Source organism: Lissotriton helveticus (assembly GCF_964261635.1).
Source record: "Lissotriton helveticus chromosome 1_1 unlocalized genomic scaffold, aLisHel1.1 SUPER_1_unloc_1, whole genome shotgun sequence".
In the NCBI taxonomy this organism is placed as follows: domain Eukaryota; kingdom Metazoa; phylum Chordata; class Amphibia; order Caudata; family Salamandridae; genus Lissotriton; species Lissotriton helveticus.
Genome location: NW_027611648.1, coordinates 6,470,906 through 6,494,495, shown reverse-complemented (window position 1 = coordinate 6,494,495; position 23,590 = coordinate 6,470,906).

Here is a 23,590-nt window from a genome sequence, read left to right as displayed (position 1 = left end):
CTGAATAGCCCCAGCGATTCCACAGGCCCTAGGCCTGCTTTCTATTCCAGACGTGGTTCTTATACCACTATTTTATTTTATGGTTTGTGAGGCCCCTAGGGCATAACATATACTGTGCAACCTATCGTATGCTAATTAAGTTCCTTTTATTGTACTTTTACCTCTGACCTCATGAAGAGTGCAGAGGGGTTGTGTTTAGAATAAATACATATATATTTGATATATACCTTGTGTGGTGTGCTTTCATTTGATCATTCAAGAGATTATAATTGGTAAAAACAACTTGCTTAACTTGTCTCCAAGTCTTAGCCTGAATGAAATGAAATGAAAAATTACACTTATATAGCGCATAACCACCCGGAGGCCTCGCAGCGCTGTCGGCTGATTACTGTGTCTGGCTACCGGGTAAGATTAGTACGCCTTTGAAAACAGGTAGGTTTTTAAATCTCTCCTAAATGACATCAGGTTGTCGTTTTGTCTGAGGGGTAAAGGCAAGGAGTTCCATGCCTTCGCCGCTGAGTGAGTAAAAGAGCGTCCACCCCAACGGGCTTTCTTGATTTTTTCCTTGGTAGCCAAGTGCAATGAGGCCGAACGAAGGGTTCTAGACGGCACATACGGCGCCACTAAAGGGAACAGTACTGCCGGGCCAGTTCGATGAAAGGATTTGTGCAAAATGCACATAGCTTTAAATAGTGTTCTGGACGCCACTGGGAGCCAATGAAGCTCTTTTAGGGCAGTCCTTACTGACTGCCAGCGAGGAATATTAAACAGTAGGCGTGCAGCACAATTTTGAGTGACTTGGAGTTTTTTTGTCACCGTTGCCGGGGCCCCTAGATATAACACATTTCCATAATCCAGGCGAGAGAGTATCAGGGCCTGTACCATGACCCTTCTCGCCTGGAAAGGAAGTAGGGGGAGCACTTTCCGGAGCATTTTCATGAGGCCCACACATACCGAGGCAGTTTTAGTAGCCTGGACCGAAAAATCCAATGCTCTGTCCAGCCAAATACCCAAGCTCTTTATCTGATCTTTAGGGGAGCGGGGGGGTGCCGAGACACAAAGGCCAGTTTGACATCAGGGAAGTAGGAGAGGAATTACCTAGTACCATAATCTCGGTCTTCTCCCCGTTAACTTTGAGGTGGGAGAGTTGCATCCACCCTTCAACAGCCTCTAAACACGGACCCAATGTGTTAGACGAGCCCAGCTCGTGGTCCAAAGAGACCACAAGCTGGGTATCGTCTGCGTAGGTGACAATCCGCACACCAAAAGGGAGAACTATCTTTTCTAGAGGCTGCATATAGACATTGAATAGAGTGGGGCTCAGGGAGGAGCCCTGCGGAACCCCACATCTGAGCGGATGCTTTGATGATGACACCTCGCCTTCAACTACCTGAAAAAAGCGTTCCTGAATGCTGTTCTCCACAGCTACCACTAGGATAGCTTTCTATAAGGTTGACTTTATAACCTACCATCAATAAGGGTCGTTTGGACTGGTGCAAGGTGCCCACTAGAATAGTGGACATCATATACCAGGCCACCTTCTCACATGCACTACATACCCATGAGGGTCTCAAGGCGCTGAATAATGTGTAACCATAGAGACACTGTTGACAGTCGAGAGGTACCAGAGCGTCTCTTCTGCTCACTTTGGAGCCATAACTGACCTTTGAACCCCTGCCATCTGTGTGACCTTCTGTCACTCCCATTTTAGGTCTTGCCAAGGCAGCACGCATGCGCTGCCCTAGGAAAAATTACCTCTTGGAATTGCTCTGGACTCCCGGCCTATTGCCTGCTGTTACGTGCATCGGCTCGCAAGTGCTTGTGCACCACTCGCGGGACTTCCGGCCTACGGCTTGCTGTTGTGAGCAGCGTCTCGCAAGTGTACGCGCACCACTCGCGGGACGCTGTAGCTGTATTCATGGCCGGGCTTGTTTTAAATCAAATACGCGAATTGCTCACACTTTGCTGTGCCCTTCTTGTCTACATGAGTAAGTGCATGCATTCCTCAAGCTAGGGAGGGCGGGCGTGTCCCTTCTCACTCTTGCTTACTTACACCAGCTGTCACAATGGGGATCACTGGGTCAGTATTCAGTGCTGGCTAATCTTCACACTTCGGCAACACTGACCGATATATACCAGTCGGTACCTGTTGAACCACTGTGTCCACAGACGCTGGAAGGCTGCCGTGCTTTGCCGTCCATTGACTCTCTCAAAGATGACCTGTCCTGACCAGGGAGTTACTTTTGTCCAGTGTGAGTGGTGTGTGTGCTGAAGCTCTTGTTATGGGTGTTGGGATACGCGTGTCCTATCCGTGGGAGACAGCAGCGAAGAATACAATCCTATCCCAGGAGCTGGGCGCTCTGTGAGCAGAAAACAAAGTCCCCTGAAAACACGAAACCCCTTTTATCCAGACTCTGTTCTGTTTAAGCACAGTTTGTTTTATTTTCTGACGTGTAAATGGCACATTTGGGATGCTCTAACTTTGCACTCGTGTTCTTCAGTGTAGAACAACTTGGCAGGCGTAAAGTTCAAAAGAAAGAGCCAACTTTTGCCATTGCAAATGGTACACGTAGAGGGTGGCTTGGCAGGTGGTAAATATTGTCTAGGTGCTCCAGTGTGTTTTTTTGTTTTTTTGCATCTGGGAGAAGTGGGGGCTGGGAGATAAGCTCTTTGCTCCGAAGCCCACATTTTGGTCTTGTGGAGATGAGTGGATTGGAGTCTAGATGCCCTTCGGCAGTCTTCAGTGTGGCCGCTCCACTCACTGCCTTTCTGTGTAGACCACTGTTGTATTCTCTTATTTTATTTCTGCTTTGCATTTCACTTTAATTGAGAACATTCTATCTTTGCTGATGTCATGATGCTACCTGCTGTCCTTGCATTCTCTGTTTGCCAGTTGCTCCTGAGCCTTTACTGGGTACACCAGCTTCTACTCTGTACTTGCATTAAATCTCTTAATCCTTTATATTGCTTCCATGACTTTGTATCTTCGATTATATCACCCACACATGGGTGCATGGCAATGAACCCTATCTCCATAGGCAGACCATGCAGTACGTGCCCCAGTTTTTGTGTTTCTTTTCATTTCTGAAACTGGGTTCTTTAGATATATATTGGCGACCCAGTTAGCTTGTGTCATAGGTGACTGCCTAGCACTCTCATACGGTTGCACCACTCCCATTTAAACCTTCATATGGGTGATTGCACCATAAAGGCAGAAACAAGCATGGTCCTTTATAACATCGAACATAGAATTCTGTTTTTGATTGCATTTTTTTCTGTCTCTTGTTCCAACTAGCTTCTGTGAAGTGCCATTTCAGCTGGCTGCAGTTTAAGTGCTGGGTTAAGTGTGGTCTCCTTAACACACAGCTTTCAAAACTTTCTATGTTGGTGACACACCTTTTTGTGGAAGAAATTTCAGGGACACGGTAACGCGAGCGAGCACAAACCACAACCCCCCGATACACACAACCCCCCAACACACACACACAACCCATACCCTTACAACCCCACACACCCCCATCCCACCCCCCTCACCCTCCCCCACACACAACCCCCCCACACACACCCACACACACACCCACACCCCCCCAAACACACATACCCCCCCACTAAAGTGCCACACCTGCCTGCCATTACCAAAGGTGGACATTAAAGTGCCACACCTGCCTGCCATTACCAAAGGTGGACACTAAAGTGCCACATCTGCCTGCCACTACCAAAGGTGGACACTAAAGTGCCACACCTGCCTGCCACTACCAAAGGTGGACACTAAAGTGCCACACCTGCCTGCCATTACCAAAGGTGGACACTAAAGTGCCACACCTGCCTGCCATTACCAAAGGTGGACACTAAAGTGCCACACCTGCCTGCCATTACCAAAGGTGGACACTAAAGTGCTACATCTGCCTGCCATTACCAAAGGTGGACACTAAAGTGCCACACCTGCCTGCCATTACCAAAGGTGGACACTAAAGTGCCACATCCGCCTGCCACTACCAAAGGTGGACACTAAAGTGCCACACCTGCCTGCCACTACCAAAGGTGGACACTAAAGTGCCACACCTGCCTGCCATTACCAAAGGTGGACACTAAAGTGCCACACCTGCCTGCCATTACCAAAGGTGGACACTAAAGTGCCACACCTGCCTGCCACTACCAAAGGTGGACACTAAAGTGCCACACCTGCCTGCCACTACCAAAGGTGGACACTAAAGTGCCACACCTGCCTGCCATTACCAAAGGTGGACACTAAAGTGCCACACCTGCCTGCCACTACCAAAGGTGGACACTAAAGTGCCACACCTGCCTGCCATTACCAAAGGTGGACATTAAAGTGCCACACCTGCCTGCCATTACCAAAGGTGGACACTAAAGTGCCACATCTGCCTGCCACTACCAAAGGTGGACACTAAAGTGCCACACCTGCCTGCCATTACCAAAGGTGGACACTAAAGTGCCACACCTGCCTGCCATTACCAAAGGTGGACACTAAAGTGCCACACCTGCCTGCCACTACCAAAGGTGGACACTAAAGTGCCGCACCTGCCTGCCATTACCAAAGGTGGACACTAAAGTGCCACACCTGCCTGCCACTACCAAAGGTGGACACTAAAGTGCCACACCTGCCTGCCACTACCAAAGGTGGACACTAAAGTGCCACACCTGCCTGCCATTACCAAAGGTGGACACTAAAGTGCCACACCTGCCTGCCATTACCAAAGGTGGACACTAAAGTGCCACACCTGCCTGCCATTACCAAAGGTGGACACTAAAGTGCCACACCTGCCTGCCATTACCAAAGGTGGACAGGACACTAAAGTGCCACACCTGCCTGCCATTACCAAAGGTGGACACTAAAGTGCCACACCTGCCTGCCTATACCAAAGGTGGACACTGAAGTGCCACATCTGCCTGCCATTACCAAAGGTGGACACTAAAGTGCCACACCTGCCTGCCATTACCAAAGGTGGGCACTAAAGTGCCACACCTGCCTGCCATTACCAAAGGTGGACACCACCCAGTATGTATGACCAGTGTTTTTTAACCCCTGCACAGATCGTTCAAATGGTCTAACATGTTTACACTGTCTACAGCAAAATGGTGAAAACGTTGAAATAATTTACAATTAGACTACAAAGGTACTCATAGGATCCCAATAGATCAGAAGCAAATTACCCAGAACCCTCCCTTAGAAAAGTAGTGTGCCTAACTACGGTTCGTGTCTTCCTACTAGCGGGCTGATACTCTGGCCCTTCGTTCTTAAATGTCTGCTCTTCATCGTTTTTAATGCCACAAAGAGCCCACAGGATTGTGGGTATGCAGAGTGCTGCTGACGCGCTGACTCTCCCTCTGGAGCCTCCCGACCTCTAGCGACAGGAGGGAGCGTTGCACCCCCCGCTCCTTCCTGCAGGCGCGCGTCAGTACTTCGCGCAGGCGCTCGTACTGCGTCACGTGACCCTGTGACGTCTTCCGGTGGCGCCCGCGGGAGCCTCCTCTCCTCTCCTCAGCAGCCGAGAAGGCCCGACCGCCTCAGTATCTCTCATTTCAACCAATCACGGAGTTTCTTGTACAGAAACCCTTCAAAAATGTGAAATGACCTCTGCTTCTCACGGCCCCTCGAAGTGCGCGTGATCCGTGGAAGAAACTGTATAAATATTCTACTTGATGATCTGTTCGCGCAATTACAATACAAAATATCACGTACTACTAGTAGGGTGACTTTACAGCGGTGACGTGTCAGTCACTCTCATGAATGCCTGTGAGTGCACAGCTACAAATACTCCTTCTCCTATTAAACAAACGCCTGTGTCACCTGTAGTGATGAATCGGGTGTTTGGCGCAGAGGCTTCTGGGTATGCAAATGATTGTGCCTGGCCACGCCTCCTCCAGTGCCAGCAAGGCTCCTGCAGCAGCCCCATGGTTTCTTGTGCTCTGGGTCCAGGATGTGAAACTCAGGGCGCTATGACACTCCATCTCTTGCTTCTGCACAAACCTTAGAATTCTTATTATCCGGAGACAGCATGATCGCACAGGGCAAAAGATCGCCCTCTCAACAGCAGTGAACAGAAAACAAGGACGGCACACTTCCTGTGCCACCTATGAAAGATTCCAGCTGAGCGGAGACTGGAGCCACAGCACCAGGCATCGAACCATGAACAGACTGGACAGATCAAGCCTGCTGAATAAAATGAAGAATGGCAGGGCTCTTCGGCAGAAAGAGCAGGACTTGGTGAATAGCTACATTCAGACTAGTGAAGGGATTTCAGAATGGTGCTTAGGTTTGTGTGACACACTTCCAAACTTGGTCATTCATCTGCTGTTGGCCGAGAAAAGGCACAATGTGCATTGCCCTTCCTAAATCCAGAGCTCATGCAACGCCCTAAGGAAGAGACTTTGCTTTACTCAGAGCGTTCTGATCCTACAGGTAAAAACAAAGGTTGTGTTCACCACACAAGTCAGACCTGTGAATTCACTGCAGAGAGGAGGGGTCAAAAGCATCTGTCACTGAATACCCATCTCCTTTCCCAGCCTATCTCCGGTAGGAAAAAAGCTCACCCATATTACCTCAAAATGGCTGAAATGTCATCAGACTGGAGAGGTACTGTAACGCTAAGCACCAGGCTACATGTTGCCATTCCCACCATCTTCTGAAGCCTGAACCAACACAGCCACTGATAAAACACCTTTCTCGTGGCTTCCTGAGATGCCCACTGTTAAAACAAGAATCATTACACGGAGTAGGACTGAGTCAGTCAGTTAGGACAGATGCGGCCTCATAAGGCTATTCACGCGCTGTTACCGTTCTGACTGAAAGGTAAAACGAGCATTAACCAAAGAATCCAGCCGCAGTCCCAGCGATGCGAAGCAGGACACTATGCAGCCCTGCCTCAAGGTCAGGAAGCAGGGAACGGCAAACACATCCAGGCGGGGAGGAGACCTGGGAGGGGGAGGGCTGCCCGTGCATGCGTGGTACATGTTACTTTCGCATGTCCTGCAGCTCGCGCGTGCGGCCGGTGCAGGCAGCGCCTGTCCCCTTCCAGGGCTCCCGTGATGAAGAGGGAGCCCCGGCGCCAAAGAGGAAGTGAAGTGCGGGAGCTGAAGTCCCGGGAGAGCGGCAGATAGCAGTGCGGGGCTCCCATGCCTAAGGAGGCAGCCCCGCATCGTGCTGACAGAAATTTGGAGAAGCTAGAGTGCTCCAGTACCGCGCCACAGCCAGCCGCCACACCGGGTGAGTTTGGAGGAATCTTCATTTGAGCCGATGAAGGCACTGTGGCAATGTTTATTTACTGAGTGAGCCCGCAAGGGCCGCTCCTACGATGATGCGAGTTTTCACAAAAGTGAAAGTGAAACTGCATGCTGACTTGCCTCCCAAGGGGGACAGGAGATGTGCGCCGCGTTCACATTTCCAGTCCGGCCTGCGCATGCCCATCTCTTGTCTCCCGCGAGAGGCAAGTGGACAACAATAGATCTCGCTGGCGACAGTGCTTTCGCGAGAACTAAAAAACTTTGTCCCTTTCCTTTCGTTCCCAGAGAAGGCAAGGACAGTGTCAACTTCTCCTGATCTGCCTCTGGCAGCTGCCCTCCTCCCCTCTCTCGTTATTCCTCCATCTCTTTCTGTCTCTCTCCTCCATACGTGCTGATTTCAAGACACAGCTCTTATGTACTCTCTCTTGCCTCTCCTTTTCTTTATTTGTTCCCCTGTGAAATGGATCCAAAAAAGGTGGAACACTTTGGCTGGAAATGTCCTCATTTTCTGACCGTTTTCTATTCAAAAGAAAAACCTCAGGACGGAGAGAAAAATAATTAAATACCTAAATAAAGCAATACAGAGTGGGCAGCAGACAGGCCAGATTGTTATTACAGCCACACACATTAGCGCCACTTTACAGAGTTTGCCAGTGAAAGCGCTACTTTCTTTTTATCTTCTTTCTTTAAACAATATTGTTTTCCCAGGGTGGGGAAGTGCACCATTCCTAAAGGCAGTGCAATACCTGGTTGATGGGTGGAGTGGAAACGTTTAATGTGATTGTTTTCAACTGTTTTAATTATTTTAGCTTATAAAATGTGGCTCTGTGTTCGGGATGTGGTATTTTTTAAACCAAACTGCTTACATTTTGAAAGGATATAAGCAATGGAGATTGAAACGGGTCCCTTCCTGGTCCTGTAGCCATGTCCTGAACTTTTCAGGCAAAATTACTCACTGATTTCTGAATAATGAGTTTTAAACAGTTACGGTAACAATGTTTGCTTTTTCCAGGGTGTTATTCATTTTTTTCAGGCAGCATTTTGCTGTTGTCTAGTGCATAATTTGAATTCAGTCGCAGCACACTTGATTTGTAGCTGAAGGCAGTGCGAGTTTCTCTCAGTGGGGCAGTATGGTGTTCAGTGTGGGAAAAGATGTGGAACTCTGGCCAGAGCTGCTGAATTTGGAACCGGAGAACCAAGTTCAGCCTTCATGACCAGTCCACCAGACCACACTTCTGACAGAGCTCATTCCGATGCTACACCTTAGAAGGCCCGATAGACCTTAGGAGCCCTGGTGTGTTAGCACCCGCAGGTGGACCCTAATGGTGGCAAGTGTGAGTTAACCTTGAAGGCCTCTCTACCACAATCCAAAGTGCAGTTCACCTCCAGTCTTGCGAGCAGGCATACGAAGAAGCACACCCTAGATCGACCGTGACTCTGTCACTGAGGTCACAAGACCCTTGAGGCCAGTCCACCTCACCCATTGGTACTTCCATTGGCCTTTTCAGCAGTAGTAGTGCAACTTACCAGGTGTTGGCAATGTAGGATTTGCATGCACACCAAACTTAGGGGGTGATTATAATGATGGTGAGAATGCCACGTCGCCACGTCAGTAGCTGTCCCACTGCCATCAGTGACTGCATCACCGCCCGCCATATTACATTGGCGGGTGGTTCCCTGGCAGTCGGAAAGACCAACCACCACACACCCGACTGGCTCCTTGAGCCCGCCAGTGCAGCGGAGTGGCTTGTGGTTCCTACAATGCTGGTGGTGCCTATCAAGGCACCGCACTAGGGATTATGATGTCCCTTACCAGCCAGCCTAGCCATGGCGGTTCACCCGCCATGGAAAAGCTGGCGGAAAGGGACATTGGGGGCCGTAGCAGGCCCCTTTCCCCCAGACATGGGACCATACGTATCACTGCACCATGTGGCAGGCACCGCATTTTGCCTGCCACGTAGTGCAGTGAAATATGTAACATATCCCTTTTTTACATTGCCGCGGATGATGCAGCTAGCAGCACCTGCTGCAATGTAAAAGATATGCATTGTGAACGCCGTAGTGGCGGTCGCACTGTAAGGCCTATCATGGGGCCGCCACCTTGAAGGCCAGTGGTCCCATTCCCCAATTCGATGGCGAACAGACTGAAGTCCGTCTGCCATCGTAATCAGTCCCTAAGTTTGCAAACTTCTTGGTGTCTGCTTCATGCACAGACACGTTTAACATGTGCAGCATGCTTTCGGGCCACTGGAGTTAGGCAGCAATGGAGACCAAAATTATGTTGCAGTGTTGACTAAATGATGCATCAATAAAAAAGGCTGCAGTGTAATGCGGTACATTTTATGATACTTTATTATTGTGACATATTTACACATACTAACGGCCTCTGCAAAGCTTTTGCCTCATTAGTACCTGTGTAACATACAAATGCCGCAGTGGGAAAGCTAAAAGGTCAGCCTTTCCAAAGGGCCCTACACTTCACAGTAACATAAGTCACATTTCTTTTAATAATTTTTGATACGTTTGATCTACAAAATAGTTTTGGGTGAAGTTTTTAGATTATGCAGCAGATGATGTATTATGTGGCAAATATGATATACGTATTAGGGAGGATAGGAACATTCCGTCCTTGTTGGTGAGTGCACACTTCACTTGACATTCAAGTCTTTTCAACTTTTTCTATTTACAAATCAGTCTGAGTCGCTTTTCCTGAGAAATAGTATTTATTTCATATTTCCTTTGATCATCCAGTAGTTTTGCTGATTATATTTCATCAGTTTCATTTTGCCATCATGTTTCCACATATACCCAATGCATTTCGGGTCGTAAGGGAGACCCTTCCTCAGGGGTCTGTGAATACATGGCCGATACACAAAAATTAGAGTGCACCGACGGACTCAAAGATTTAGCAAATATGATACATCCATAGTTAAGGGGAAAACATTTTTCCACTTAACCTAATGTTGCCCCAACATTGTAGTTGATCAATTTGTAAGTTCCCCAAACCCAAAAGTTGAGTTTGGGCACAATTTGCATTTTAAAAGCAGTCCTACAACACAGGGCTACTTCTAAACTGACCTCAGGCTTCAGCAGTGCAGAGAGGGCTGCTGGCCTCTAAACCGCCACGCCCTATTATATTCTAGGGACTTATAAGGTAGTTCTAATACCCCTTCCCTATTATGTACTAGGGCCCAATAGGATAGGTCATGCCAATGATAGGGGAACCCTAGTGTATGTAGGTGTTTTCACTGTAAGTGTCTCTTTCAGAACAGCACTGGCCCTGTGCCTGGTTAGTCTGAGGCCAGGGTCTGTCAGAGTCAGGTACCACCAGCACCAGTCAGCAAAAAGTTGGGGAGTGCCAGGGCACAGAGCGGCTTTGCAACACTAGAGAAGCACAAACTCAGAAATTAAAACATAACACCATGGTTGGGGGGTTCTATTTAATAATCAGAATTGATTTTTATCCTAATGAACCCATTTTCCAACCTTAGGATAATGAAAGACTGGGAAAAAATCATAAGATTCTAATCTATACCTTGAAGTTTTCATGCAGCTCTTTGATGACGTTTAATAGCTCTCTGTTCAATGTTAGGATTTTAACTTATAAACTGCAAATACCGAAAGATTCTCTCAGACAAAAGCAGTAACTCACTGACCTATTTACATGATATTCAATTTGTGATCTGCGTGGTACACGTTCTTTGCAGCAGGCATGTTAACACAGTGTGGCTACCTTACCATGAGTCAAGACTTCCACTAGACAAACCTCCGATCTCTCTCAATAAAGAACATTAATCACCAAAGTTATCTTCACATTTTTATTGTTGCCTGAAAATTGCTGGAGACAAGGAATACAGCAGCAGGTATTTTTCAAACCATAATGCACTTGCAAACACGACGCCCCACCCTAAGTCAGCGACCTTTGTTTGCTTGGTGAATGAAGTTGCAAGATTCATATACATGTTTTTTTAACATTTGGTCTGATTACTATATGAGTGTAAATAACAATAAAGCATAATGCAAACTGATTACATAACTGCTTTTCTCAATATTTCACTTCAAAAGTATGCGATTGTATTTGTTTAGCGGGCGGCGATTTGTATGGGGTGACTGGAAAGTCCACAAGGTTGTCCCTGTCCCCCCCAGAATTTTAGTGTCTCCTACGCCCCTGGTGAAGAGTCTCAAAATCCAGCAATAAAGGGAATGTGTGAAGCTAATTTAATAGTGACAAAAAGTGACACTAGAAGTCCCACCAGAAGTAATCTTGCTGAAATACACAAAACAAGCATTGGCATAGCCAATAGGTCTTGAGATATTGAGTTTGTGTTTCTTTTTAAGGTGTGTTGTGCAGAAGTCTGCAGTATGCTGAAATGTTATAATAAAGAAGTGTGAGGAGCATTTTTGTTAGTTTAGTTATGATGTATAATGTACAACAAAATGACGATGATAAAAAACTAATAATTAGAAGTAATGATTTGAGGTTTCTTTTATGTTTGAATGCTGGCAACTTGTATCTGCCTGTTCTAATCGTTGCTTTTTATGGTGTTTATTGTTAAAGGGGTGGGTATAAATAACAGGAGAGTGAAGGTTACTTAGTTTGTTAGTGAGAGTGATAGATTTAGTGAGTTAATTAGTGAGAGGTAGTTAGTGAGAGATTGAGAGAGTTAGTAAGAGTGATACAATTAGTGAGAAAGTTAGTTAGTGAGAGTGAGAGAGTTAGCGAGTGAGTTAGTGAGAGAGAGTTATTGAGTTAGTGAGAGTGAGTGAGATTTAGTTAGTGAGAGTGAGAGAGTTAGCGAGTGAGTTAGTTAGTGAGAGAGAGTTATTGAGTTAGTGAGAGTGAGTGAGATTTAGTTAGTGAGAGTGAGAGAGTTAGTGAGTGAGTTATTGAGCGTGAGTTAGTTATGATCACCAATTATAAGTGAAATGGAAATTTCTGAATTTCATTGCTCCGGTTTACTCCACCCAGGAGTAAAGAAAAAAACAACTCCACTAACCCATGTCATACACTAACTACAGACAGCCAGTAAAGCTGTACCGGGGCCACACCGGCGTGACGGTGAAGCACCCTCTACAGGGACAGGCTACAGACGGTAAATTCTCTACTCCGTCCAACCAACAACAAGGACAGGATACAGCATCCATGGCAGAGTCTACTCAGGACAGAGGTGAGGGACCCGAAGGCATGCACTAAATACAGCAATTTGTTAACATGCTTTGTAAGGTCCACCCCGGAGCAGCTCCCCTAGCAGGGGTGGATAGCAGACCCTGCTCTGGGAGGAGTAAAGTTTAATAGATGACTGACTGAGAAGAGGGGTGCAGAGAAGGATCGGGTTTATTCCAAGCCCCATCCAGTGAAGATGTAGTGGCAAGAAGAGGAATTTGCCCATCTGCCCTGCAACGCACACCAGAGCTCGATGTCCTGCAGTGGAGGGCAGGTAGGGGCAGTGCAAGGATTTCAGTGGCGCAGGCGCGTAGTGCAAACAGTATGCATGGGAGGGGGTGGGCCAGGTGGATAGCAGGGACACCAGCAGGTATCTACAAGGCCTTCAACACCCACTCCACTCAAAAGCAGCCGGTGTTGAAGGAAAAAGCAGGATGCACCGCACAGCACACACGGACTACAACTCCCACTCCACTCAAAAGCAGCCGGTGTTGAAGGAAAAAGCAGGATGCACCGCACAGCACACACGGACTACAACTCCCACTCCACTCAAAAGCAGCCGGTGTTGAAGGAAAAAGCAGGATGCACCGCACAGCACACATGGACTATGTTGGACTTGGGCCTTAGGGCAGGTTCACCCCTAGACTTTTTGCTTGAAATGGTGTCCTGGCAATGGTGATTTTAGGGATTCTGCGCACTTTCACTGTGTCCCAGTGGAAAGTGCGTGCGCACTCTGAGTGCATGTGCTGAGCTAGGCCTGCCCGCCCATAGGAATGCATGGGGAATGTATGTGTCCCTGGTAGTTCCTGATGCGTGGGGTGTACAGGCTTGAGTCTGGTATGTGTGAACTCGTGAGAGTGAATGCTGCGAGACGGTGTATGCAGCATGTATGTGTCTAGTAGGGAAGCGCCATTTCTAGACATGGCTGTACGTGTGCTGTGAGGGTGCTGGCGTGTGATTGGCTGGAGCTGGCTGGCATGCCAGGCTCCAGGAAGTCTGGATGGGTCTGCCCGGTGGTGAGTGTGAGATTAGCATGAGTGATGTGTGGGAGGAGCGTACCTGTGTCCTGGATGGGCTGGGTTTTCCCCACACAATGCTGGCTCCGCCCCCCTGTGGTGCGTCTAATGACCCAAGCCCTGCCAGTGAATAGAGAGGGTGGTTGAGGTAAACAGAGTACTCAAGAACCAGCTGCGACTGGTTCCGCCCCCACCCTGCACCTTCAGACAAAGGAAAATGGTGTATAAAAATGGGGCTGTGTCCCCACAGAGGTTGTTCTTTCCTGATCCTACTTGAGGGGGCTGCTGCTGCTGCTGGGGCCAGGAGAAACCGCCACTTGGACTGCCTCCCTGCCTGGAGGGCCAGTGAGCTGGCCCCTGGCCCAGCCTTGCCCCCCCCTGCCTGCCAAGGAGGACTTTTGCTGGGCTTATTAGCCCCTAGCGCCTGGGAGCGCTTTTTATTGCCTTTTGGCGCTTGAGAGCGCTTTATGGTGACCCAGCGCTTAAGAGCGCTTTAATTGCTTTTGTAGCGCTTGGGAGCACTTTTGCAAGAGGCCGGTGCCCACCCGGCATTGCCCCATTCTTGGCCGATTTTGAGGCCCCTTAGCAGGTGCCCACCCTGCCAGGGACATTGCCCCCGTAGCGAGAGCCCACCTCAACCTTATATCTAAATTAGAGGGTCACCGCCGCAGCCCGGAGTGTTTTGAAAACGTTGCCGGGCCGCTGCCAAGTGCGACCCGGAAGTGCCCGCCTCCCTGCTCGGGGCCGCGCTGTTATTGGCGAACACCCGAGGCAGGAAGTCAGGCAAACCCAGAGAAGACGCCCGGACGAGGACCGGACCGGCGAGTCTCCCTTCCGCTTCCCCCGGTCTGGGGAAGCCTAGCAGTGCGTCTGGAGCAGGCCCCGGAAGTCCCGCCCCCCCTCAGGACGAGTGAGAGGAGAGCCTGGAAGCCCCGTGTGGCCGCCGGTGAAAAGGAGATGACCGGCAGCCTCGCAGAGCGGGTGAGTGAAGCAGTGTTGCCAGAAAAGGGGGGCCGTCGGGGCACATTGTCGGTGCCCACGCCCCCCCCTCTGGCGTGTAGAGCCTGTTGAGGCTCAGGGGGCATATCTCTGTGTCCGAGCCCCCGAGCGGGGCTCCTACGTTGCCGGCATTACCTGGGGGCATTGGTGTCTCTAGAGTCCCCCGAGTGGGACTCCAACAAAGAGGGGCAGTCCTTCTTTGAGCCAAGAGGGCTCCAGAAGGGGGCATTGTTTGTTTTGAGCCCTGAAGGCTAGCAGTGGCCGCATTTTTACAAGAGTCCAAGGGGCTCTTGGGGCATTTGTTCTACAGAGCCTGCGAGGCTCCACAGCACCCAAGGGCATTGTTGGTTTACGAGCCCAGAGAAGGCTCAAGGTGCCCCCTTTTGTTTTAGAGCCTAGAGAGGCTCCTTGGGGGCCATGTGTGTTTAGAGCCCAGAGGAGGCTCCAGGGGGCATTTCCTTTTGCCCCACCAGTGTGCTTGAGCCCACAAGGCTCCATCGTGTTGCCCCATCTTCACCCAGCTGCCCAGCACTTTGTGGGCAGCTGCCACGTTTAGGACCCTGGACACTGGACACAGGGCGTCCTAGCCCCAGAGAGGCCAGTTGGCCTAGGGACAGTCACAGGTGGTGACTTACGTGAGTTTGGCGCAATTGTACTTTCTATGCACCTCTGAATGTATTGTTTATGCGTCATGTGCCTTTACACCTCTGAATGAATGTTATGCATTGCATCATGTGTTTTGTTCTTACACCCCTACAGGTATTGTGATACGTAGGTGGTTGTTTTCTCCCTAGTACAGGTGGTGCTAGTGAGGTCCTGTTACCAGTGATTACTGGTTGTGTGCTCTATTTTTATATTGTGTGCTAATGTAATTTTACATTCAAAGTGCTATTTCTGAGAGTGTTACTTCTGATTCCTGACAGTGGTCCAGGTGGCCCTGTCTTGTAAACATCCCCTGTAAATTCTGCCCGTGCCCCTGGCACATTGTAAAGTGTGTGTTTTATCTAATGTGTTTTGGTGTAATACAAAGGCTATGTTTTATATAACCTTGTGTGGAGTTTCCTTTGTGGTGGGTCCTGGGTGTTGTTGCTGGGGTGCATGCGCAAATACTTAACTTACATCGCCTCCAAGTTTAGCCTTGCTGCTCGCGCCACGTTACCTAGAGGGTGAGTAGGGGTTATCTTGGCGTGTAACTCCCTTGCCCTGACTTGGGAGTGGTGGTCTCTGACTGACTTTGGCGAAAGCCCTGGCCAGCCGGGGATCCCATTTCCAACAGACTACAACTCCCACTCCACTCAAAAGCAGCCGGTGTGGAAGGAAAAAGCAGGATGCACCGCACAGCACACACGGCCTACAACTCCCACTCCACTCAAAAGCAGCCGGTGTGGAAGGAAAAAGCAGGATGCACCGCACAGCACACAAGGACTACAACTCCCACTCCACTCAAAAGCAGCCGGTGTTGAAGGAAAAAGCAGGATTCACCGCACAGCACACATGGACTACAACTCCCACTGTACATGTCGAAGTGGCCGGTCACCTGTGGACTTCGGCAGCGCAAGCAAGCAGCATCTCGCCAACCTCTTAATACACAGCAGAAGCCTTTCATGATCGGTGGCCTCCACCTAGCATGCACCTCACCCGATGAACAGCGCCTAGACGCCGGCGCAGCGCTTCATAAAGGTTATTATTGTAGCAGACGAGACAGCTCTCGTGGTCTCACTTCACCAGATGGTGAATAGTGAGACTAGTACAATATAAGGGAGACACTTCTAGGCATGGCTGGTCCCAAACAGATACTCTTGATGTTGAGGTTCAGTCTGCTGCCGGTGCTCACCAGGTAAAGAGCCAGAGGTGCAGGACGAGACATTCGTGTCACAGGTTCATGCAATCGTGGTCAAGTGGAGAAGCCAAGGTTTGGATCACACCCTTCAGACACCATCTCATCAACATCGCCTTTTACTGATCACCTTGAATGATGTACATTTAGGGGTCACCTGGGGTGGGTATTACCATCCACATCGCCCCCTGGGAGCGCCACCATGCAGGCTGAAGCAACAAACTCTGAGTTCCAGAAACAAAGTTGGGACTATAGGAAAAGCACCCCCTCGAGTCTGCATAAACATGCCACAGGCTGGCCAGCACAGACTTCATTGCACGTCTACAAATAACAAATCCCCCGATTCATGCTTCGAGGCTTTAACTTGCTGCATGAGTTCTTACCAACAGGAGCTAATAACAAGATCAAGCAAGCATTTGCAAAACCAATGCTGCTAGCCTTGCAAGACGGTGGAACTCTTAGTTTTATTGGAAGCATGTCTCACAAACTGAAAACAAATGATAAACACTGCCCCCATGTGCTTGCAATAAAAATGTGCAGTGTAAAAACAGCAACTCGTGGTTGTTTTACTAGTGATGTTTTACAAATGCCAATGCTTTCAGTTCTCACAGGCATTTTATCATTTGTTAAGGAGACCACACTTAACCCAGCACTTAAACTGCAGGCAGCTAAAATGGCACTTCACAGAAGCTAGTTGGAACAAGAGACGGAAAAAAAAATGCAATCAAAAACAGAATTCTAAGTTTCGTGTTATGAAGGACCGGGCTGGTTTCTACCTTCATGGTGCAATCACCCAGATGAAGGTTTACACGGGAGTGGTGCAGCCGTATGAGAGTACTAGACAGTCACCTAAGACACAAGCTAACTGGGTCACCAATATATATCTAAAGAACCCAGTTCCAGAAATTAAAAGAGACACAAAAACTGGGGCACATACTGCATGGTCTGCCTATGGAGATAGGGTTCATTACCATGCACCCATGTGTGGGCTACACAGAAAGGCAGTGAGTGGAGCGGCCACACTGAAGGCAGCCGAAGGGCATCTAGACTCCAATCCACTCATCTCCACATGACCAAAATGTGGGCTTCGGAGCAAAGAGCTTATCTCCCAGCCCCCACTTCTCCCAGATGCAAAAAAACAAAAAAACACACTGGAGCACCTAGACAATATTTACCAGCTGCCAAGCCACCCTCTACGTGTACCATTTGCAATGGCAAAAGTTGGCTCTTTCTTTTGAACTTTACACCTGCCAAGTTGTGCTACACTGAAGAACACGAGTGCAAAGTCAGGGCATCCCAAATGTGCCATTTACACGTCAGAAAATAAAACAAACTGTGCGTAATCAGAACAGAGTTTGAGTTTGAGTTTTAAAATACTTGTAAAGCGCTCATACACGTGCGGTTTCTTGGCGCTACTGCTGACCAGGTCCAGGGCTAAAAACAGGGGAGACTGCTGGGGATTTAATCAAAAGATTTTGTGAACAAATGGGCTTTGAGATGTTTGCGAAATTGCGGGTACAGGACGATGGATCGCAGATCCAAGGGAAGGGAATTCCAGAGGATCGGGGCAAGGGTAGCAAATTTCGAGCCTCCCCACTTCTTTGTCCGGTAGCGTGGGATAGTGAGGAGGGACTGAGAGGACGAGCGGAGTTCCCTGGTGGGTACATAAGGGGTGATCTCTGAGGAGATAAATGCTGGAGCCAGGTCCAGTCGGGCCAAGAAGGTGATGGAGGCGAGCTTGAATTGAATTCGGGCTCGCACAGGGAGCCAGTGCAGGGATTTCAAGAGAGGGGAAGAACGGTGAAATTTGGGAAGATTGAAAACCAGGAGGGCCGCCTGGTTTTGTATCTGCTGCAAACGCCGTAAACTATATGCCGGGATACCTGCATATAGGGCGTTGCCATAGTCCAGGCGGGACACCACCATGGCTAAGGTGATGAGTTTGAGAGCAGAGAAGGTGAAGAAACGGGACACCCTGCGTATAGTACGCAGTGAAAGGAAAGAGGAAGATACCACAGAGCTGACCTGGGAGTGAAGAGTGAGTTGAGAGTTGAGCTTTATGCCGAGGGTTTTAACAGAGGTAGAGGGTTCTGGAGAGGGGCCAAGAGAAGGGGGCCAGAAGAGAGGGGACCAGGGGCTGGATGAACCACCCGTCAACACCAGCTCGGTCTTATCGGGGTTGAGTTTAAGGTGATTGTGGTTCATCCAGTCCTGGATGTGGAGCATGACAGATTGAAAATTAAGGACAGAAGAGGGAGAAGAGGAAAGGTTAAAGACCAGCTGGAGGTCATCCGCATAATTAAATACGGCGACCTCCATTTGTTGAAGAGAAAAGATAAGAGGGGCAATATAGAGATTGAACAAGAGGGGGGAAAGGGAGGAGCCTTGGGGAACCCCGCACTGAACTTTTCGGACGTCCGCTGTGAAATCACCCAGGCGAACGGCCTGGGTGCGGTCACTCAGGAAGGATGATAGCCAGACCAAGGCAGTCCCTCCGATCCCGGCCGCCCTGACACGGGAAAGCAAGATGGTATGATCCACCGTGTCAAAGGCGGCTGAGAGATCGAGGAGCACAAGGGCCTGGCGCCGGTTGGTATCCATACCCTCCCTGAGGTTGTCCAAGACCGACATAACAACGGACTCGGTAGAGTGTGCGGGGCGGAAGCCGGCCTGGTGGGGAGCAAGAGCTCCGTGAGTCTCTACAAAGGAGCTCAAAGCGCCGGTGACATGGCGCTCGAGCACCTTTGCCAGAAAGGGTAAAAGGGAGATGGGGCGGAAATTAGCAGGGACAGAGGGGTCTGCCCCGGGTTTTTTTAAAATCGGCACAATAACCGCAGACTTCAAGGGGGAGGGGACCACACCTTTAGCCAGAGAACTGTTGAGGAGGTGAAGGGGAGGATCCGGGCAGGAAGCAAAGATGTGACGAAGAATATGAGCAGGACAGGGGTCGAGTGGAGAGCCAGATTTAACCAAAGGTACCAAGGAAGACAGGGCTTCCTTAGATATGAGGGGGAGGGCAGTGAGTAGTCCCTTGGGAGGGGGGCATTGGGGGTCAACAAAGGCGGGTGAGGGGGGTGGGATATTGGCTTTGATAGTAGAGATTTTATGGATGAAGTAGTTGTTGAGGGAGTGGCAGAGTTCTTCGGAGGGGGCGGGCTTCAAAGTTGTTCTATCAGAGAACGCCAGGTTCTGGACAATCGTGAAAATCTCCTTGGTCTGATTTTCAGCCGCAAGGATTTTGGAGGAGAAGTAGGCGGTTTTGGCCGCCAAGATGTCTTTTTTGTACTGGGCAAGGATGTGAGTATACTCCAGTCTTAGAGTGGGGCAATAACTTCTCCTCCAAGCCCGCTCCGCGCGGCGTACAGTAAGTTTGGTGGCTTTAAGCTCTGCGGTAAACCACCGGTTGGCATCCTTGTCGCGCTTGGAAGTAATACGTTTGAGCGGGGCAACAGAGTCACTGCCAGCGGAGAGCCACTGATCTATGGCCTCAACCTGGGAAAGGGTAGAGAGGCCCTGCAGGGAGGGGAGGGAAGTGGTAAGAAGGGAAGAGAGGTCTTCCAGATTGACACGGCCCCATGCTCGAACCCAGATGTTTTGGGGCGGGGGGGGTTTGGCTGGGGGGTGAATGGGTAAGGAAAAGGAGATGAGGTGGTGGTCGGACCATATGCAAGGTGAAATAGAGAGGGATTCCACGAGACAGTTTAGGGACCAGATCTGGTCAAGCGTGTGACCCTTGATGTGGGTGGGGGAGTGGACATGGGAAGTGAAATTGAGGGACTGGAGGGTTTCAGAGAATTCCTTAGAGGACGAACATTCAGCTGGGTCGGAAGGCCAGAAGTTGAAGTCGCCTAGGATTAGGATGGAAGAGTTGTTGACTGTAATGGTAGCCAGGACGTCCAAGAAGTCAGAAAGAAACTGTACAGGGGATTGAGGAGGGCGGTAGGTGAGAAAACAGGTCAGGGGAGGCATAGTGGAGGTAGTACGAATAACCAAGTATTCAGTGGTCGCGATATCAGGCAGGGGCAGAATTTGAGAGGGGAGATCGGTGCGTGCGATGACCGCCACCCCGCCTCCAGCCCTGCCAGGAGGGCGATCAGCCCGAAGGGCGTAGTAAGAGGCCGGTAAGGTGGCTAATAGGGCGGGGAGGGAGTCGTCGCTAAACCAGGTCTCCGTTAGGAAAAGAAGATCAGGGGCATGAAGATCGAGCAGGACTGAGAGTTCGTGTGCATGGGCGACTGCTGATCGAGTGTTGAGATAAAACACCGTGAGCGATTTAGGGGTAGTGGGAGGAGTGATGCTACTGGACGAGAAAGAGGCGTCAACTGTGGAAAAGGGGATGTGAGAGAGAGCGGCAGGAGAAAGACCAAGGGAGAGGATGCGTGCACAGGTGGAGGTAGCGATAGGCCAGGATCCCCGGAGCTTGTGCAGTTGGTCCGCGGTATAGGTGGTGAGTGGGGCAGAATAACGCGCCCCTAGTCCCGGACAGTCGCGGACGGGCGCAGACGGGCTTGCCTTAGGCGCGCCTTCGGCGCGCAATCGTCGCGCCCGCTGCGCTTCCTGAACAAGCACATCTTTATAGACAGGAGAAGAAAAGGGGGCGTGGCCTCGTGGTGGGCGTGTCCTACTCCAACCGAGGAGGATAGCGCTTAGGAAAGCGGCGATTTCCACCCTTTACAGCGCTCGTTTTGCCTAAGGAACAGGAGCCTGCACACCTCACTCGTGTAGCAGGTAAGGGGAGAGTTATTTAAAACAGCAACAATTTTCAAGTTTTTTTAAAAGATATCACATTTACAGTTACAAAAATGCACACAACAACTCCCGGCTGAGCCTCAGGAGCAAATGGTCATCAGCGCGCTGGTAATCAGGGCGCATTAAGTAGCGACGTGAGAAGGGGGCGTGGCCTCGTGGTGGGCGTGTCCCACTCCAACCGAGGAGGACAGCGCCTAGGAAAGCGGCGACTTCCACCCTCCACAGCGCTCGCCCTGCTCAAGGAACAGGAGCCCGCACACCTCACTCGTGTAGCAGGTAAGGGGAGAGTTATTTAAAACAGCAACAATTTTCAAGTTTTTTTAAAAGATATCACATTTACAGTTACAAAAATGCACACAGCAACTCCCGGCTGAGCCTCAGGAGCAAATGGTCATCAGCGCGCTGGTAATCAGGGCGCATTAAGTAGCGACGTGAGAAGGGGGCGTGGCCTCGTGGTGGCGTGTCCCACTCCAACCGAGGAGGACAGCGCCTAGGAAAGCGGCGACTTCCACCCTCCACAGCGCTCGCCCTGCCCAAGGAACAGGAGCCTGCACACCTCACTCGTGTAGCAGGTAAGGGGAGAGTTATTTAAAACAGCAACAATTTTCAAGTTTTTTTAAAAGATATCACATTTACAGTTACAAAAATGCACACAGCAGCTCCCGGCTGAGCCTCAGGAGCAAATGGTCATCAGCGCGCTGGTAATCAGGGCGCATTAAGTAGCGACGTGAGAAGGGGGCGTGGCCTTGTGATGGGCGTGTCCTACTCCAACCGAGGAGGATAGCGCTTAGGAAAGCGGCGATTTCCACCCTTTACAGCGCTCGTTTTGCCTAAGGAACAGGAGCCTGCACACCTCACTCGTGTAGCAGGTAAGGGGAGAGTTATTTAAAACAGCAACAATTTTCAAGTTTTTTAAAAAGATATCACATTTACAGTTACAAAAATGCACACAGCAACTCCCGGCTGAGCCTCAGGAGCAAATGGTCATCCAGAGAGTCTGGATAAAAGGGGTTTCCTGTTTTCGGGGGACTTCGTTTTCTGCTCACAGAGCACCCAGCTCCCAGGACAGAACTGTATTCTTCACTGCAGTCTCCCACGGATAGGACACGCGTATCCCAACACCCATAACAAGAGCTTCAGCACACACACCACTCACACTGGACAAAAGTAACTCCCTGGTGAGGACACATCATCTTTGAGAGAGTCAACGGACGGCAAAGCACGGCGGCCTTCCAGCATCTGTGGACAAAGTGGTTCAACAGGTACCGACTGGTATATATCGGTCAGTGTTGCCGAAGTGTGAAGATTAGCCAGCCCTGAATACTGACCCAGTGATCCCCATTGTGACAGCTGGTGTGAGTAAGCAAGAGTGAGAAGGGACAAGCCCGCCCTCCCTAGCTTGAGGAATGCATGCACTTACACATGTAGACAAGAAAGGTACAGCAAAGTGGGAACAATTCACGTATTTGATTTAAAACAAGCCCAGCCGCGAATACAACTGCAGCGTCCCGCGAGTGGTGCGCGTACGCTTGCGAGACGCTGCTCATAACAGCTCTTTTTGCTCTTTTTGTTCTCCCCCCTTCAGGGTTTTCACTGTAATAACTGCAGTTTCTCCTTAGGGAGGATGAGCAGATGTAAAAGGAGGAAAGGACCACCTCCACAGGGCTCAACGGCTGCCACTAAAACCCTTCCCACCCCATCTAAACTGCATTTCTAGAGTATAAATTGTCGATCCCTTCCCAAGCATCAAAATCATATTCATGATTTTCTTATCGACGAGAAACCAGATGCCATTTTCCTAACGGAAACATGGCTTCAGGCAAGCTCAGGACCGGATATTGCTTTTGCAATTCCTCCTGGCTATGTCATGGTAAATAGAGATAGAGATGTAGGTAGGGGTGGCTGTATTGCCATAATATATAAATCAATTTACAACTGCAAATTTGAGGCTTTTCCGCTCCAGGGCTGTGAGCCTGCTTTATTTAAATTAGCTATCAGTGCCCAGATTACTTTATCTGGTTTACTGATATATCGTCCCCCTGGGAATTCTACCACCTGGGTAACGATCTTTTCAGAAACCATTGCCCCATTGGTCTTGAAAGCCGCAAATTTTACTATTCTAGGAGATCTGAATCTACATCTGGAAGATCCCCTATGTTCAACCAGCAACATCTTTTTGGCCGACTTAGAAGCGCTTAACATCTCGCTTCACAACTCTGGACCTACTCATTCGGTAGGGCACCTGTTGGATCCTGTTTTATCCAATCTTGTGTTCGACTGCGAACCAGCTGCTCGTCCACTGGAATGGTCGGATCATATGGCTGTTAATTTTTCCCTCCCTTGTACTACGAACATAACATCTGATGTTGATTCTGGTGACAAATCACGTGTTGGGGTAAACTTAATATTACTGAACTTAACAGGTACCTATTTAACACTTTGCCAATTGATAATCCATGTTTCCTGGCATCAGAAGCAGCAGTCTCCGATTGGCTGACTTCTGCCGTGAATAAACTTGTTCCTCCTACGCCCTTGTATGTTCTGCCACATCGTCACGCTGCAGCCTGGTTTTCGGAGAAT